This window comes from Lutra lutra, chromosome 9 (genome assembly GCF_902655055.1).
Source record: "Lutra lutra chromosome 9, mLutLut1.2, whole genome shotgun sequence".
NCBI classification, from domain to species: domain Eukaryota; kingdom Metazoa; phylum Chordata; class Mammalia; order Carnivora; family Mustelidae; genus Lutra; species Lutra lutra.
Genome location: NC_062286.1, coordinates 6,166,860 through 6,183,273, shown reverse-complemented (window position 1 = coordinate 6,183,273; position 16,414 = coordinate 6,166,860). Strand labels below are relative to the sequence as shown.

Here is a 16,414-nt window from a genome sequence, read left to right as displayed (position 1 = left end):
CTGTCCTTTGTCTCTCCCAGTCACCATGGTCTGCCCTCCTCTAGATCATAGTTTGCAGAGTGCGCTCCAGAGACTTCTGGGGGTCCCCGAGATCCTTCTAGGAGGTGGAAAGGTCGAAACTATTTCCATAATGACGTTTAGACATTATTTGCCTTTTTCATTTTCATTCTCTTACGGGAAGACAACGGGCCTTTCTCCAGAGGCTGTGTGCTGGTGATACGGTGTGGAGCCTTTGCGAGTTCAGCTGTCTTCTGTTGAGTCAGATGTTACGGAGACTTACCTAGGTGTAAAACATTGCCACCCTTCTCATTAGTCTTTTAAAAAAAATACTTAGAAAATATATTTTTCCTCAAAGTGTGGTTTATATTGGTATGTACTAGGTTTATCATTATTTTGGAATTACATATTTTTAAAATCCTCAGTTTTATTCTAGTGTGGTACAGACCCGTGGCTCTTGTTTATGTGGGTGACGCTTCTCTGGTTTCCTCAATAATTTTTAAGTGGGTATAGGATCCTGAGACCAAAAACTGTGAGAGCAGCCGCGTTAGCATGCCCCCGTGCCCCCCGCAGGGCTTCCGTGCAGCGCTCACCCAGCCTCTGTCCTCGAAGCCTTCTGAGCACCTCGCCAGCGTCCTTTGTGTTGTGCTCTCGCTGTCCACGTGCCTGGTGCCGCTCTGCTTCTGAAATCTCTTAAGCTCTGGAGCCTTCAGGGAGCACAGCCTTCTGTCCCTGTGCTTGTCTGCTCCCTTGCTCCCCCGGGCTCCATCCACGACGGGTCGCGGATGCTCGTGGATCCACGTCATGTCTTCCTGACCTCACTTTCTGTGTATTTCCACCTTTCTCACAGCCTCTTCATCATGCCACACACCACCAGCCAAACGTCCAGTCTGGGCTGGACACAGGTCTTCAGTGTCCTCGGACAGCCACGTGTTTGAGACAGAGCCACACGGGGTGACTACAGACACTTGATTTTTTATTTCACCTAAGGCTTTGTGTCCTTGCAAGTTACTCTAATGGAGGTTTTTCATTTTTGTTTCCCATTCTTCTCAAAGATGACTCTAAATTTCAGTGACCTTTAAGTCCATTCACCTTATCTCTTCGTTCTCACACCTGGCAGACAGTGTAAGCTCATAATTTGAAGTTATGGGGTAGAGAAGAAGATACTCCTTGGAGATCATCCTTGGAGACGCAGGGTAAGGTGGTGGAAGGAGTAGCAGAAGGGAGGAAGCAGAGGGGACCGACCCCAGCAAGGAGGGGATGTGAGCCGGCTGTCTGCAGGTAGTCCTTCCCAGACAGGGAAGAGTGCCATCCCCCCGTCCTGTTCCTTTCCACACCCGGCCCATGTGCTAGAACCAAACACATCTGGGGCCTCTGCACTCTGTCCTCACTGATGCTCTCTCTGCATTGTCCTCCAGCTGAGCAGCCGAGGCAGGCGCAGGAACGAATCCTCACTGCTCCCAGGTCCCCTCCATGTCTAGCCGTCACTAGGGACTCCTGGTGCTTCAGTTTCCTCTTGGGTTGTTTTGAAGTTCAGACATCTGTAAGGCCTTTAAAACAGCACCTGCCATGTAGTGAGCCCTCGTTAGCTGCTGCTCTTCTCCGCCCCCGCCCACGTCTCCCGTCTGCTGCTGCTCGGCAGTGGGGCACCTGGACACGCACGGGAGTCTGCCGGCCGCCCGGCCTCCCTGTCCCCTTGTCTGGCCTCCGCTCTGCTGCCCCAACCATCTTTTAAAATGTCTGCCTGACTATGGCTCTTCTGCTTGGACCGTGCCCGGCTCCCTTGGCTCGGGAGCTTGGCAGTGCCTTTGTGCCTTTGCCTTGCCTTCCTTTCCTCTCTTGGTTACAGCTCTTGCTCCTCGGCTCCGACGGGCCCAGTCATAATGGGCCGTTTGTCGTCCTGAACACACACTCTGCTGTTTCACGTTTGGTGCCTTTGTGTTTGCCGGGAGCCCCCTACCCCGGCATGCATTCCTGCTGGTCCCACAGGGTGTGACCTCTGGTCTGGAGCCCTTCCCCTTCCAGCCTTGCTGCTATCAGCGGTCACCCTCACCTTGCACGGCCCCTGTATGGCACATGTTGTGGTGTGCTGGACACATCTGGTCGCAGGCGGGGCCGCGCTGTGGCTGAGACCCCGGCTAGAGAGCCACACTGCCCTGTCCCATGCACCTGCTTGGTAGCTTGGTCACAATGAGTTACTTAGCTTCTCTCTCTCTCTCTGTCTTTTTTTTTTTTTTTTTTTTTTAAAGACTTATTTATTTCAGAGAGCTTGAGCCCAAGATGGGGAAGGGGAAGAGGGGGATTCTATCGAGCAGACTCCCCACTGAGCAGGGAGCCCAGCATGGGCCTCGATCCCAGGATCCTGACATCATGACCTGAGCTGAAATCGAGAGTCTCTGCCACTGAACCAGCTGTACCACCCAGGTGCCCCTGAGTCACTGAACCTCTCTAGCCTCAGTTTCCTCATTTGTACGTTAGGATTAATAATAATTCCTACCTCATAGGACTGTAGTGAGGATGAGGTGTCCTGGGTTTCATTAGACATAAGACGCCAGGGCGTGTGAGATGTGCCGTTATTTCACCTACCCCTGTCGAGGGTTACTTGCCATCAGTTGGGGGAGCGTTCTTGATTTCAGACGTGCTGAAGTGTGGAAGTATATGAGTTTGAGATTCAGCGAGATATAGTCCGCAGAACCGCTGGATGGTGCGGGCTGGGGGGCCCCGCATGCATCACCCGGTACGTGCTCGCCTCCCTTGCTGGACTTGGAACCTGAGAGGACAGGGACTAAGCTGGTTTCGATTTTGTGTCTTCAGAATCTAGCCGGATAGCATTAGTGATTGCAATGTGTATCTGAACACTGCCGAAGGTCGGGAGCCGACCGTTTCCCCAGACCTACAGCTGACGGTGGACTGAAGTATGTTCCTTTTCTTACAGGTCCCAATTTCTGAGAAGCCCTGACCGGCTCAGCTTTTGCTCAGCTCTGGGGGTGTCTTCTTCCTATTCCCACTTCTTAGATCTTTGGTATTATGAGACAAAATATGGATCTGGAAAATTGTAATTGACAGTCTTTCTTTTGCTTTTAAGAACTTTGAAGAATTAATTGAACACTTCCCTCCCCCCACCAGGTTTCCTTCTATAAATTTTTTCACTCTGAAGTTTAAGAGAAGAAAGATGAGGGGTGCCTGGGTGGCTCATTTGTTAAGTGTCTGCCTTTGGCTCAGGTCGTGATCCCAGGGTCTTGGGATCGAGCCCCGCATTGGGCTCCCTGCTTGCAGGAAGACTGCTTCTCCCTCTCCCATTCCCACTCCCCCTGCTTGTGTTCCCTCTCTTGCTGTCTCTCTTCCTCTCTGCTGAATAAATAAAATCTTAAAAAAAGAGAGAAAGAAAGAAAGAGGAGTGGTCTTCTCTGTGGGTGGGGAGGGAGGTCAGGGCCCTGTATTAAAATGCAGCCCCTGAGGGATGGGGAGGGACAGGTTCCTAATCTTCTGCTTGGTAGGGGCCCAAGACCTTTGAATTGGGGACTGGTAGGGGTGTTGTGAAGCCTTTTCCAAACATTCTTTTTTTCAGAGTCCTGGTTTTAGTAGCAATGAGAACAGGCTGAAATCAGGATGTGTTTTTTTGTGGATAATTGTCTTTCCCACTTGCTCCCAAGATTCTGTCATTACATTGCCAGATGTAGTTCTTGATGTTATTAAAAGCTTTAAGTTTATGCAAATTGATTGACTTACTGGGAGAGGCTGAGGTGGGGGACTACTAATCAGATGATATTTTGAACTAGAATTCGAAGGTTTTAAAAGTTGATGTAAACTATAAAAGTCTATATTTTTAAAGATTAAATAATCTTGTTTAATGCCAACAGCTAAAACTGAATTTTATTTGTACATTTGAGTCAACTTTGAGAACAATTATGTGACTTCATTATATTATTGAACCAGGTGTGGAAGCAAAAGTTGGATTTTTTTTTTAAAGCTGAACAATAGCGGGCGGTTTGGTTCCTTTCAGGCATCTGTAAACAAAGCGAGAACAGGAAAGAATGGAGTAACTTCATCTGTCAGTGTCACTGTTTGTGTCTGGTGTGGTGAATACAGCTAAGCTCTTTTCCATTTTTTCTGTGAACGAGGTTTCATAAAAGAACACATGAACTCTCTCATGGCTTTTATTATATTTGTAACTCACTGCGATCTCTTTGTTCCGGCTGAGAGGATACCTGGTCAGAAAGGTAGGGTAGATCACTGAGCAAGCCCGGACTTCCCAGGGACAGTGGCGTTTTCTGAAGGAACATAAGATTACCTGCCAGTCTCTCGGAAGGAATCAAGAGTGTGTTCTGGTCACCAAACCCCAGATTCTGTATGCAGGGAGAAACCTTAAAGTGGGGATCCTGCTGAGGTGGTCACTCCACCTTACAGAGGACAGAGAAGAGGAAAAAGAAGAGTGGGAACCTGTGGTGTTCTTACCTGAGGATACCTCCACTCCTCACTCGTTGGCAGAGGAATCCTGTGAGTGCAGGTCTGGCCATGGATACAGCAGCTTTGATACCAGAAACAGCTGACTTGGTTTGGAGGACAGAAGACTCGTGCAGGGGCTAACAGAGAAGGCATTCAGCCCTGCTGTCCTGCAGATGTGGGCCATACACCGAATCGGGAGATACTGGGAGAAAGAGAGCCATAACGGGCAACCCTGGCTGCCTGGAGACTGCATCCAGGCACAGGGGAGGTCTGAGAGGGCCTGGGGGAGAGTACAGGCTGGGACAGACCTAACAGGTGCCGGAGTGTGAACGAGTTCTCTAACCCACATGTAGATAATACAGGCAGGCCTTACTGGGCGACAGTATTTGAACATAAGCTTGGACCACTGAGCTCTGCAGATGCGGGTGACCCCTAGAGTGAGACTGAAAAATAAAACCCAAGTGTTTAAAAAACTGAGCAAAGATCTCAGCTGCTACATACCATGGGTGAGAAAGTGTGAGCAGATTAAGTCTGAGCTAAAAAACTAAAACAGCACAACAATGTTCAAGGAAAAAAAAAAAAACAATCAAAATTGAGTTACCTTTTATTATTCAGTACGTCCAGATTTAAACAAAAAACTTGGACAAATGCGGAAAAGGCAGTCAGCTGAAACTGCCTCTGCATAGATCCAGATGTGGAATTTACCAGAGACTTCAGGGCAGCTGTTATAAATATGTTCGAAGAAATAAAAGAAGATATGATGACCATGAGTCAACAAATAGGGAATAGCACTAAAGAAACAGGAACTATTCATCACAACCAAATGAAAGTCCTAGAGTTGAATAGCTAATAACCGAAATGAAAAACATACTAGATGTGCTACCTAGTGATTGGTGATGCAAAGAAAGAATCTAAACTCAGAGGTAGATCAGTAGATATCAGCCGGTGAGTAGCAGAGATGTAAAACACACTGAAGAAAACCAAACAGCTTCCAAGTCTTACAGGGCAATGTCACCCAGACCAGCATGTGCGTGGTCAGTGCTTCCAAAGGAGAGTAGAAACAGGAAGAGCGTTTGAAGAAATAACGTCCATCAGTATCCCAGACTTGATGAGAAACATGAATCTGCTGACCAGAGAAGCTCAGCGAGCCCCAAGTAGGAGAAACGAGCAGATCTTCACTAAGATACATTGTAGTCGCACTGTTGAAAGACCGTGAGAACAAGCGCATCTGGAAAGCAGCTCGTTGTCTACGAGGGAACAGTACAGTTCTTACCAGAAACAGTGGAGGCCAGAGGAAGTGGAATGACGTATTCTAAATGCCGAAAGAAAAAATGTTCAACCACAAGTCCTATAGCCAGCAAAGCTATCCTTCACAAACGGCAGTGAAATAAAGACCTTCCCGGATACACAAAGACTTGCCTTACAAGAAATTCTAAACGAAGTTGTTTGAGTTGAAAGGTAGCGTAACAGATGGTAACTGGAATCCACAGGAAGAAACGAAGAGCTCCAGAAATGGTACATGTGGGCAGTGAATGTAAAAGATGGCATACATGTATATTTTCTTAATTTATCTAAAGGGATGTATGAAGCAATAATTAGAACACTGTGTTATTAGGGTTATACATAGATTCCATATATGTGACAATAGTAGTATAAAGGACAAGGGAGGAAATGGAGCTGTACTGGAGCAAACTTGCTGTATTTTATCAGAATCAAGATAAGATACATACTGTAATTCCTTGAATAATCACAAAAATAACTAAAAAATGTATAGTGAAAAAAATCAACGTAGGAATTAAAAGAGTATGCTACCAAACATTAATACAAAATGAGGCAGCAAAGGAGGAACAAAAGAAACCCAAGACATACCTGAATCAAATAGCAAAATGGAGGCTATGAATCTAACCACATCAGTAATTACACTAAAAGTGAATCAAAAGGCAGACTGGATCTTTTAAAAAAAAAAAAAAGAAAGAAAAGACCTAATCATATGCTATCTGCAACACGTTCTTTAGAAGAAAAGACACCAACAGTTTGAAAGTAAGAATGGATAAGATAATCTTGCAAGTGCTGGGATAGTTGTTGAAGAACACTGCCCAGCTAATAAATGCGTTTGGCAAAGTTGCAGGGATACAAGATCGGGAGACACAATTATATTACTTATATTCCAAATAGTCCAAAAATGAAAGCACAAAAGCAATTCCGTTCATAGTAGCATCAAAAGGAATAAAATACTTTGGAATACATTTAAGAAGAGATCTGCAACTGCACTTGAAAACTGTAAGACATCTCTGCGAGAAATTAAAGGAGATTAAATGGGGCCGCCTGGCGGGTGCTGTCAGAAGAGCACGCGACTCTTGATCATGGAGTCGTGAGTTCAAACCCCACATTGGGTGTAGAGCTTACTTAAAAAAAAATGGAAAGATATTTCATATTCATGGGTTGGAAGGCTTATATTGTTAAGATGCCAGTTCTCTCCAAACTGATCTACAGATTTAGTGTAATCTCTCACAAAAATTTCAGGAAGTGTTTTAAAAAGAAATTGGCAGGTTGATCATACAATGTATATGAAAATACAAAGGACCTTGAATAACAAAAATTTTTTTTGAAAAAGAACAACAAATTCAGTTGTCCACTGTGGTAGAACCACAGTGTATATGTGTATAAAGAAGTTGTATAATATACAATGGTATAAAGAAGTTGTGATAATAGTGTAAGGACGGGCACATATCTCACTGAAACAAAACCGAGTCTGGAAACAAACCTTTATTTTTTTATAGTCAGTTCGTTTTCAACAAAAGTGCTGTGGCCATTCATTTGGGAAAAACGGTCTTTTCCGCAGATGGTGCAGGAACAATTGAATATGTGAAAAAGTAAAAGGAGACCTTTACCTCGCACCATACACAAAAAGCCACTCAGAATGTATCATAGACCTAAACACAGCACCTAAAACTATAAAACTTGAGAAGAAAATGTAAGTACTTTATGACTTTGTTCGGCAAAAACTTCTTAGATATGACCCTCAAAAAATGGCCCCCACAAAAAACTAATGGTATTTCATCAGAATGAAAACATTTTTCTCTTCAAAAGACACTTTTAAAACAATAAAAAGTCAAGCCATTGGGAGATAATATTTGCAACACATATATGTGATTCAGGACTTGATCCATAATATATAAAGAGCCTTTACAACTCAATACTAAGACAACACAATTTAAAAGTCAGGAGTATGGGCTCTAGTCAACAAGTACTCGAATATCCAAGTACCTCTAGAGAAAGACCAATGCTGAGCCTGCTGCCCTGGAGTTACTGGTATGTGGGGGGAGGTGGAGGGGCGGGTCAACAGATGCAGAAGAGCGAAGTTATTTCAGAGAGAGGTGCATGAAGTAACATGGGTGCTGTCGGGGAGAGTTGACACGCATGAGCCAGCCGTTCACAGAACCGGAGCGAGAGCCCAGGATCCGGGGGAGAGGCCCGCGCCCACCTCTTGGGAGTGTGTGGTGGAGTCAGAGACCGAGAGCGGCCCAGGCTTGCAGGTGCCTGGTGCGCAAGGTCACCGGTGCTATGAGGCGAACTCAGAGAGGCAGGCTGGGCCACACTGTAGTTGTGAGTATGGTGGGAACCCACCAGCGAATTTTGAGCAGAAGGACGTAACTTGTCAGACTATGGCTCCAGCTGTTGGTGGCTGGCGTTCCAGGACGCGTAGCAGAAGCTTCCAGAGGGATGGGGAAACCAGACCAGACATGTTGGTGGCTTCGGACCTGGAAGTTACTGTGGAGAGAGAGGCGGACACGCCGGGGTGGACCGTAGGGGCGGGAGTAAGGACTGGATAGAGGATTGGCTGTGGGACATGACAAAAAGGGAGGAATCGGCTTCTGGAGGCTTGGGTGGCAGGCTGGGCAGGTGCTGTGTGTGAGGTGGAGAAGCACCGGGCTGGCTGCCAGCCCAGCTCAGCCGGGGGGGCTTGATTAGACGCTCAGGGCAGTGAGCACTGGCAGTCAGACGGGCAGTCAGTGATCGCAGTGAAAGCTTTTCAAGGCTTGGAATTAGATGAAATCTTCCAAGGAGGAAACTGTCAATAAATAAGAGAAGGTTGGACGCCTTGTTCGGGTGACTTTTCTCAAGTCCCAGCCAGAAGAGGTCAAGCCAGCATTCCAACCTGGGTCATTCTGAACTCCGGAATCAACTACTGTGTTTTCTTGAGACACCCTCATTTAAAAACTTGGCCATTTTCTTCTCCGTTTCTATTGGCAGAAAAAGCTATAAAATGCTGGAGTTCAGGGCACCTGAGCGGCTCAGTTTGCTAAGTATCTCTCTTCAGCTCATGTCATGACAGAGTCCTGGGATTGAGTCCCACATCAGGCTCCCTGCTTTTCCCTCTCCCTCTGCCCCTCTTTCTGCTTCTGCTTGCTTGCTCTTTTTCTCTCTCTCTCTGTCAAGTAAATAAATAAAATCTAAAAAAAAAAAAAAAAACCCAAAATACCCAAAATAACAAAAAACTCAAAACCGTTGGAGTTCTTTTTACTTTTCCTTGGAAATCCTTTGCACTCTCTTTCACATTCTCTCCCGTAGTCAGGGACATCTTTCCTTGGGCTGCATAACCGTCCTGTGACTTCCAGACTTCCTTTTCCCTACAACGCATCATGTACATCAATTAGTCTTTATTATTCTCCACATAACTATTTCATCCTACTACTTCTTTGCTCAAAAACCTTGGAACGCCTACAGGAGAATACCCAAAATACTCACATTCAAGAAATCCATGCCTTTCAGAATACTTGGAACCTTACTTTACCGACTAAGCTTATATTCTGTTGTTTCTCCCAGTTTTCTGCCTACGGTGTGGTGTACTGACTCTTGGCTCGACACACTCAACTGGGAAGCACCATCTTCTCTGTCACTCTCGTTCTGTGTTTGGGGCCTACATAGACATTGTCATCCCGGGAGGAGCCTTCCAGTCCTTTTCTGGCCTGTGGGGATCTTTCACACTAATTCTGTTGTGTTCCGTATTCATCTTCTCAGTACCATTCACTCACACGCTCATGTCCCACCCAACAGAACTGAAGAGAAAGTCTTCTCTTCGTCAAGCTCCTCAAGGAACTCAGTGTCATGAAGGATGTAGACAGCTAAGAAACCAGTTTTCACAAAGTGTGGTAAAGCTTTTCTAAACGGAGCCCCGTTTAGAAAGAAGACAGAAGTGACTGGTGTTCACAGCTAATCCCACAAAACCCAGCACTATTTCTCACGATGGGCTCTCAGACATTGTGACAACATCCCTGACTTCATGGCAGGTTCTTGAACTGGAGGACTTGTATCTTTCTGTTCCTTTATGAAAGGCAAGTGTATTGAGTCAAAATGACGTCTTCAGGAACCAACTCTAGGAAAAGATAAGACGTGATCTTTAAATGTGAAGAATGGCTGTTGTGTATCTTTAAGAGGGTGTGTTTATAAACATGGTAATAGTGGAAGGAGCTTTCAAACTTGGTTCTTAGACCACATGGCTAGGTAGTTGATCACCTGTAGGTTATTTGAGGATAAATTAAACTGTTATTTAGGGGCATCTGGGTGGCTCGGTGGGTTAAGCCTCTGCCTTCGGCTCAGGTCATGATCTCAGGGTCCTGGGATCAAGCACCGCATCGGACTCTCTGCTCAGCAGGGAGACTGCTTCCTCCCTCTCTCTCTGCCTGCCTCTCTGCCTACTTGTGATCTCTGTCTGTCAAATAAATAAATAAAATCTTTAAAAAAAAAACCCTGTTATTTATTTATTTATTTAGGATTTTATTTATTTATTTGTCAGAAAGAGAGAGAACACAAGCAGGGGGAGTGGCAGAGGCAGAGGGAGAAGCAGGCTCCTTGCCGAGCAAGGACCTCTCCCCCAACTGATGCAGGACTTGATCCCGTGACTCTGGGATCATGACCTGAGCCACCCAGGCGTCCCTAAACTGTTAATTGTAATACTTCAGCAGAAACATCTCAAAATGTGTTATTGAGTGCAAGTTAAAAAAAAGAGAGAGAGAGACCAGTTTCACATTTATTAAAAGTCCTTTAAGTGTATAGCTGGATTATTAGAATAGATAATATGGGAAATTATCAAAAAGATTTTAGAAACCTGACATTCTGATAATGGTCTTAAGACGAAATTTTGCGACTGCCAGTAGTTTGTACAAATTAGACACACGCGTTTCCCTGAAGCTCCTCTGAAGTGGTAGGAAGCTGTCCGAGGTGTCAAGTCCAAGACAGAGGTGTCAGGACAGCTGCAGCCTCAGGTGTACACAGAGGATGGTGCTGCTGAGGGGCCTGCCTGTCCTGCCCATCCAGGGATCCTTCCGGGAGAGCGGCTCTTTGGGCCTGCACACAGCTCCATTGCGACGAGCATGTCGTTCCCTTAAACTCAGAAACTCTGTGCACATATGACGTTCTTATAAATAGGGATGAAGGAAGAGGTGAGCCCCCTTCGGGATGTTGACTTGACTTTCAGAAACTGTTGCATAGAAAAATAATTCTGCATGTCTCCTTCCACAGAAAAACCACCACATGAAAACAGACTCAGTTAATCATAATGTTTTTAAATAGAAAATGTGAATAATTTTTAAGCAGTGATCTTTCCAAGTCTCTGCTCCTATAAATTATTTACTGAGTACTTTTCAGTCTGCATTTCCCATTAGTGCCATCTTTAGAGTTAAATCTAATGCATCCCACCAATATTTAATTTTTAGTTCTCAGCTTATGTTTATTGCTGAGATAAAAAATAAAAAGGCTAGCTAGATTGGGTGAACTGTAGTTATTTAATTTGAAATGGTATTTTCTGTAAGTGGAAATGTGTTAATTGTGGCTAGAAATTTGGGGGTCAATTTTGAGAGAAATGGATTTGATCCATGGGCTTGGAGAATTACTTTCTTACAGGTGTCAGGTGTCTGTTTAAACTGAGTGGAGTCTCTCTTCAAAATTGCCCAATAACCTATGGGCTTCAGGATCATATGACACCAGCAGAGGTCAGGTTTGGAGATAACAGTTTGAATAAAACTTGATCCTTGACTTAAAGGCTTTTGTGAGCCACTGGCAGTTTTAACCTGAGTTTGCTTCTGTCAGCATTGCGTTTCCAGCCGTGCAGTGCCAAGGAGACGGGGGCGGGGGGGAGGGGGAGGAACCGACTAGATCAGGGATGGTTTAGCAGCAAACAGTTTATACAAGAACAAACGGATCTTAAAGTGACATGGAGCCCTAGCTCACCAAATTAATCAATGCGAAAATAGCACCGGTGGAAAATCATGACCGACTAGAGACAACACTGATGGTGACAAGCTTGTCCTTCCCCCGATCCCTGGAATTTCTGTGATCTGCCTGTGCGCACGTGTGATGGGTGCTTTGAGTGAAGATGGAATGGGAGAGCTGGGCTGTGGAGATGGGAATCACAAAGATACATCCAAAGTGACTTAAGTGTGTTTGGGCTAAGCAAGGGCATGAGAGATGGAGCTGTTTACCAGGATGGAGAAGACCACGGAGAAAGCAGTTTTGGTGGGATCAGGACTTCTGCTTGGAACATGTCAAGTTCCAGATGCTTACTAGCTAGGCAACACCTAGTGATGTTAAGTAGCTTGCTGGTTGTTTGAGTTTGGTTAATTAGTAGGCGTAACTAGGCTGGAGCTTGAGATCCTGGAAACTCAGTATCAGACATATGTGAAATCACGTGGTGGGGAGACATCTCGTGGAAATCAGTGTCACTGGAGAAGAAAACCAAACCCGGGGCCTCAGGATGAGGAGAAATACACAAAGGAGACCGTATACAATGTGTTTGTTTCCAAAATAAGTTTAATCAACTTTAGGTATAATTTACCTAAAACAAAATAAACCACCAGTTCAGTTCAATTCCAGTGTAATTAACATGGGACAAATGCATAAACCGTGTAACCACTATGCAGATCAAGATAGAGAACATTTTTACTCATGCCCTGAAGTTCCTTCCTTTCCCTGTGTAATCAGTCTGGCTCTGTTTCCAGCAGCCAATGATCTGCTTTCTGTCACTAGAGATTAGTTTTGCCTGTTTTAGAATTCTGTATAAATGGAACTCTACAGTATGTCATCTTTTGTGTTTGCCCCCCCCCATTTTTTTAAAAACTCAGCTTAATGTTTTAAAATTCGTCCATGTCGTGTTTATCAACAGACTGTTCCTTTGCTGCTGGGTGGTTTTCCCAGAAAACCACCATAATTTATGTATCCTTTTACCTGTTTATTAATGGACTTTTCGATTGTTTCAGAATTGGGGCTATTATGAGTAAAACTTCTAAAATATTTTTATACAAGTCTTTTGTACAAGTCTTTGATGGATAGATGTTTTCTTTTTTTTTTTTTTTAAAGATTTTATTTATTTATTTGAGAGAGAATGAGTGAGAGAGAGCATGAGAGAGGAGAAGGTCAGAGGGAGAAGCAGACTCCCCATGGAGCAGGGGGCCCGATGCAGGACTCGATCCCGGAAGTCCAGGATCATGACCTGAGCGGAAGGCAGTCGCTCAACCAACTGAGCCACCCAGGCACCCTGGATAGATGTTTTCATTTCTCCTGCATGTGTACAGCAAAAGAATTTTGGGGACATAGGGTGAAAGTATATTTAATTGTATGAGAAACTGCCAAACTTTTCCAAAGTGATGATATGAATTTTCATTCCCCCTGGTGAATATTGAGGACACCTGTTGCTTTATAGTCCCAGCCCCACACTTGATTTTATCATACTTTTCAGTTGTTGTCATTCTAGTGGGTGTTTAGTGGTGTCTATGATTTTAATTTAGATTTCTCATGATGAATGATGGCAAGCATTTTTTTCTTGAGCTAATTGACCAATCGGACACCTTCTTTTGGTACATGTCTGTTCAAGTCTTCTGACTTGAACTTTCTTGTTTTACAGTTCATTCACATTCAGATTTTTATATTTCAGTATGTCTTTTGTCAGTTTTATGAACTATGAGTGTTTTCTCCTGGTCTGTGACTTGCCTTTTCATTTCCTTAGTGGTGATTTTTTAAATTAAGTTTTTAATTTTCATTCCAGTATAGTTCGCATGTGTGTTACGTGAATCTGAGGGTGGACAGTATAGTGACTCAGTGCTCATCATGATAAGTGTGCCCTAGGGGTGATTTTTGAGGAACAGAATTTTGAAATTTTGATGAAGTCAGCTTACCAGTTTTTTATTTTGTAGAATTTTTGTGTCTTTTCTAAGAAAACTTCATCTGCCCTAAGATCATGAACATTTTCTTTTTTTTTTTTTTTTTACCGTTCTGAAGAAAAAACTTTTTATGACTTCAAATGACATATTAATTTTAAGCAGCAGAAGTCAAACACCTCTATATGCTTCAAAATACTGTTGACAATTTTTGTTTTCTGATACTGAATTAGGTGCTGTTAAAGAGATCCTTGTTCTTGGAATCAGCTTCCGTGTCCTTGTGGAAATACTGTAAGGCAGGAGCGGGGGGTAGGGGGGGTCTTGTGGGCAGGTCGCTGGAAACCTGCCGGTGTCTTCACCTTGATCCCCCTGAGGCGGTGGTTACACATCTGAAGAGTCGCTCCAGTCATTCACCGTCACTAAGCTGCTTTTCAGGGTACTGGATTCGTCTTGAAGTCCTTCTGCATGTGGCCCCTTCAGATTAGATGTGCCCCAGGCACTTGGCACTGGAGTTGAATTTGCCTCATTCTTCACAAGGAGAGGTTCCTTCTGTTCTCTCCCGGTTTTCTTGCCCAGAGATCCTTCCTCCTCTGAGGATGACAGGTCCCAGTCGTCATCATCCACATCCGCGCACTTTAGTTCTTCTTTTAATTCTTTTTTGATCAACGCCTCAGCAACGTTAATCCCACCTGCTGGCTTATTCACATTTCTGTGATTTGAAACCGTCTTTTCAACTTTTTCGGGTAGTGTTTTAATGGCGGTTCCTGCGGGCTTGGGAGAAACATCGGAGTCCTCGATTTCACTTAAAATGTTTAGAAACATTTTATTGTTTAGGCTTAGATCACTGATCCATTCTGAGCTAATTTTTGTGTATGTTATGAGTTAAAGGTTGAAATCAATTTTTTCCCATACGTATATCCATTTGTCCCAGAAGTGTTAATTGCAAATATCATCTTTTCTGTCTTAGATTGCAACTCATCTCTCTGTGTGGCTTTATTTCTGCTCTTTGGTCCACGTGACTAACTTTGCACAAGACTTTCACATCAGAATACTGACTTGACTTTCTCCTTATTTTGCCTTTCCAACTCTCTGTATATACTTCCCTAAGACCCTGTTTGCTTATATGCTTTTTGTTTTATAGTGTTCCATGTATTTTTAGAGTTGTTTCAAATACTATATAGAAATGCAAAGCCTACAGATTAGCCAACAGTGTGTTTGAAAGAGAAGAGCAAAATTTCAAGGTTTCACAACTAAGTGTAAGTACCTGATTTCAGGACCTAAGTATAAGCAAGCAGAGTCTGGGAAAAGCTACACAGAGGGAAAGGCAAAATGAGAAGATGAGGAGTTAGAACATGGAGGTGTAAGCCTTTTCTGGAGCTGTGTTTCTGCTGAGGTCATGCCAGATCTTGCGCCTTGGAAAACCAGCAGTTCAATTTCATTTCGTTAACAGTTTAATTTGATGGTGAAGTTTAATAGATGTTAATGTTAAAACAATTACTCATTTGTTCGATTTTGTCTTTGCTCCCACTAGGATTTTGAACCTTTTGGTGATGTTACCTGTTTTCCTCATTCGGGAAGAATTCTTTTTCATTTTCTTCCCTCAGCACTTCTGGTTCATTAATCCCATGGTCCCTGAACTCTCCTGTTTTTTTCCCAAACCGTTTCCACTCTGTAGCTGATACGTAAATGAATAAATATTTTAGATGTGATTTCTCTTTTTGAAATGAGGCAGTAATTGAAAATTTATATTTAACAAACAAGAAAATGTTCTGTTCGGGAACCCGTCCGATGCTGTTGCTTTAATATTGTTATAAGTAATAATTATGTCAGGATGCTTTTGGCTGCAGAGAGCAGAAATCCCAGCCTGCGGTGGCACAGCGGTGTGAACAGTATAGAAAGATTCACGTCTCAAAGCAAGAAGTCATGAGGCAAGGCAGTTTGTGTTGGCTAAGTCAGCAACTCAGTCTTAATGAGGGCATCAGGAAGCTTACTTAACTTTTCCATTTTGCCATCCTAGCATGTTGGCTTTGTCCATAGGCTAACTCCTTTCATAAGCTAAAAGTGGCTGCCACGCTTACAGACATGCCAGTAGGCAAGGTCGTACTCCAAGAAGGAGCAAAGCCTTTCCGGAAGCTCTGTGTCAGGTTTTATAGACCAGACCCAAGTTTTATGCCTACCCATAACCCAGGCAGTTGCAAGAGGGTCAAGATCATGGTTGATTGAGTTAGAGTCGTCAGGATCCCTGGGTGTCGCCTTTTTAAAGTAACTTTTGTATTGTCACAGGTAGGAAGAATAAAAAGTGACAGGGCCATTCTTTACATCTATTTCTGTTCTGTCTGGAGTTTATTTGCACGTGTATTTTTCTGTTTGAAGGCACTCTGTGAAAATCAGACGTTGAGCGTGGCCCTTATGATCAGACCAGGCACATGCGTGCTGGCTCATCCGTCTGCTGTCCTCCGCTCATCAGCAGAGGGAAAAGTCAAAGGTGTGTCCCATCACCTTGCCCTGCGATCTCACTTAAAAGAAAACAACGGAAATTTAATGTGCTTTGCCATCAGATCGGAATGCATTTCAGTTGCAGATGGGGGGGTTGCGGTTCACCACCTGGGATTCTTGCTGGATTAGGTTGTTCAGAGCCGAAGCAACAGCTCATTGGGTCATTAAAGAATCGGGGTTCTTCTCTTGCTCCATGGTGCTCTCCGAGCCTGTTTGCCACCCATGGTGACAAGATGGTTGCTCCAACGAGCACTAGATCTGCTTTCTGGGCAGAAAGAATTCAAAAGTGTGAAAAGCCACACCAGCTGTCTCTTCCCTTTTTT

At 44.1% G+C, this 16,414-nt stretch overlaps 1 protein-coding gene and 1 long non-coding RNA gene across 4 annotated transcripts in view; one reads left to right on the top strand and one right to left on the bottom strand.

The window, feature by feature from the left end:
• The window catches only part of MBOAT2 (membrane bound O-acyltransferase domain containing 2), a 119,930-nt gene that overhangs the window by 62,643 nt on the left and 40,873 nt on the right, over positions 1–16,414 (top strand). The gene's annotated exons all lie outside the window — the stretch shown is intronic.
• On the bottom strand, positions 3,965–4,639 carry LOC125108974 (uncharacterized). Its single transcript, XR_007130063.1, has 2 exons — positions 4,453–4,639; positions 3,965–4,004 (listed from the first exon to the last, which is right to left on the bottom strand). It is a non-coding gene; the product is annotated as an uncharacterized LOC125108974 (long non-coding RNA).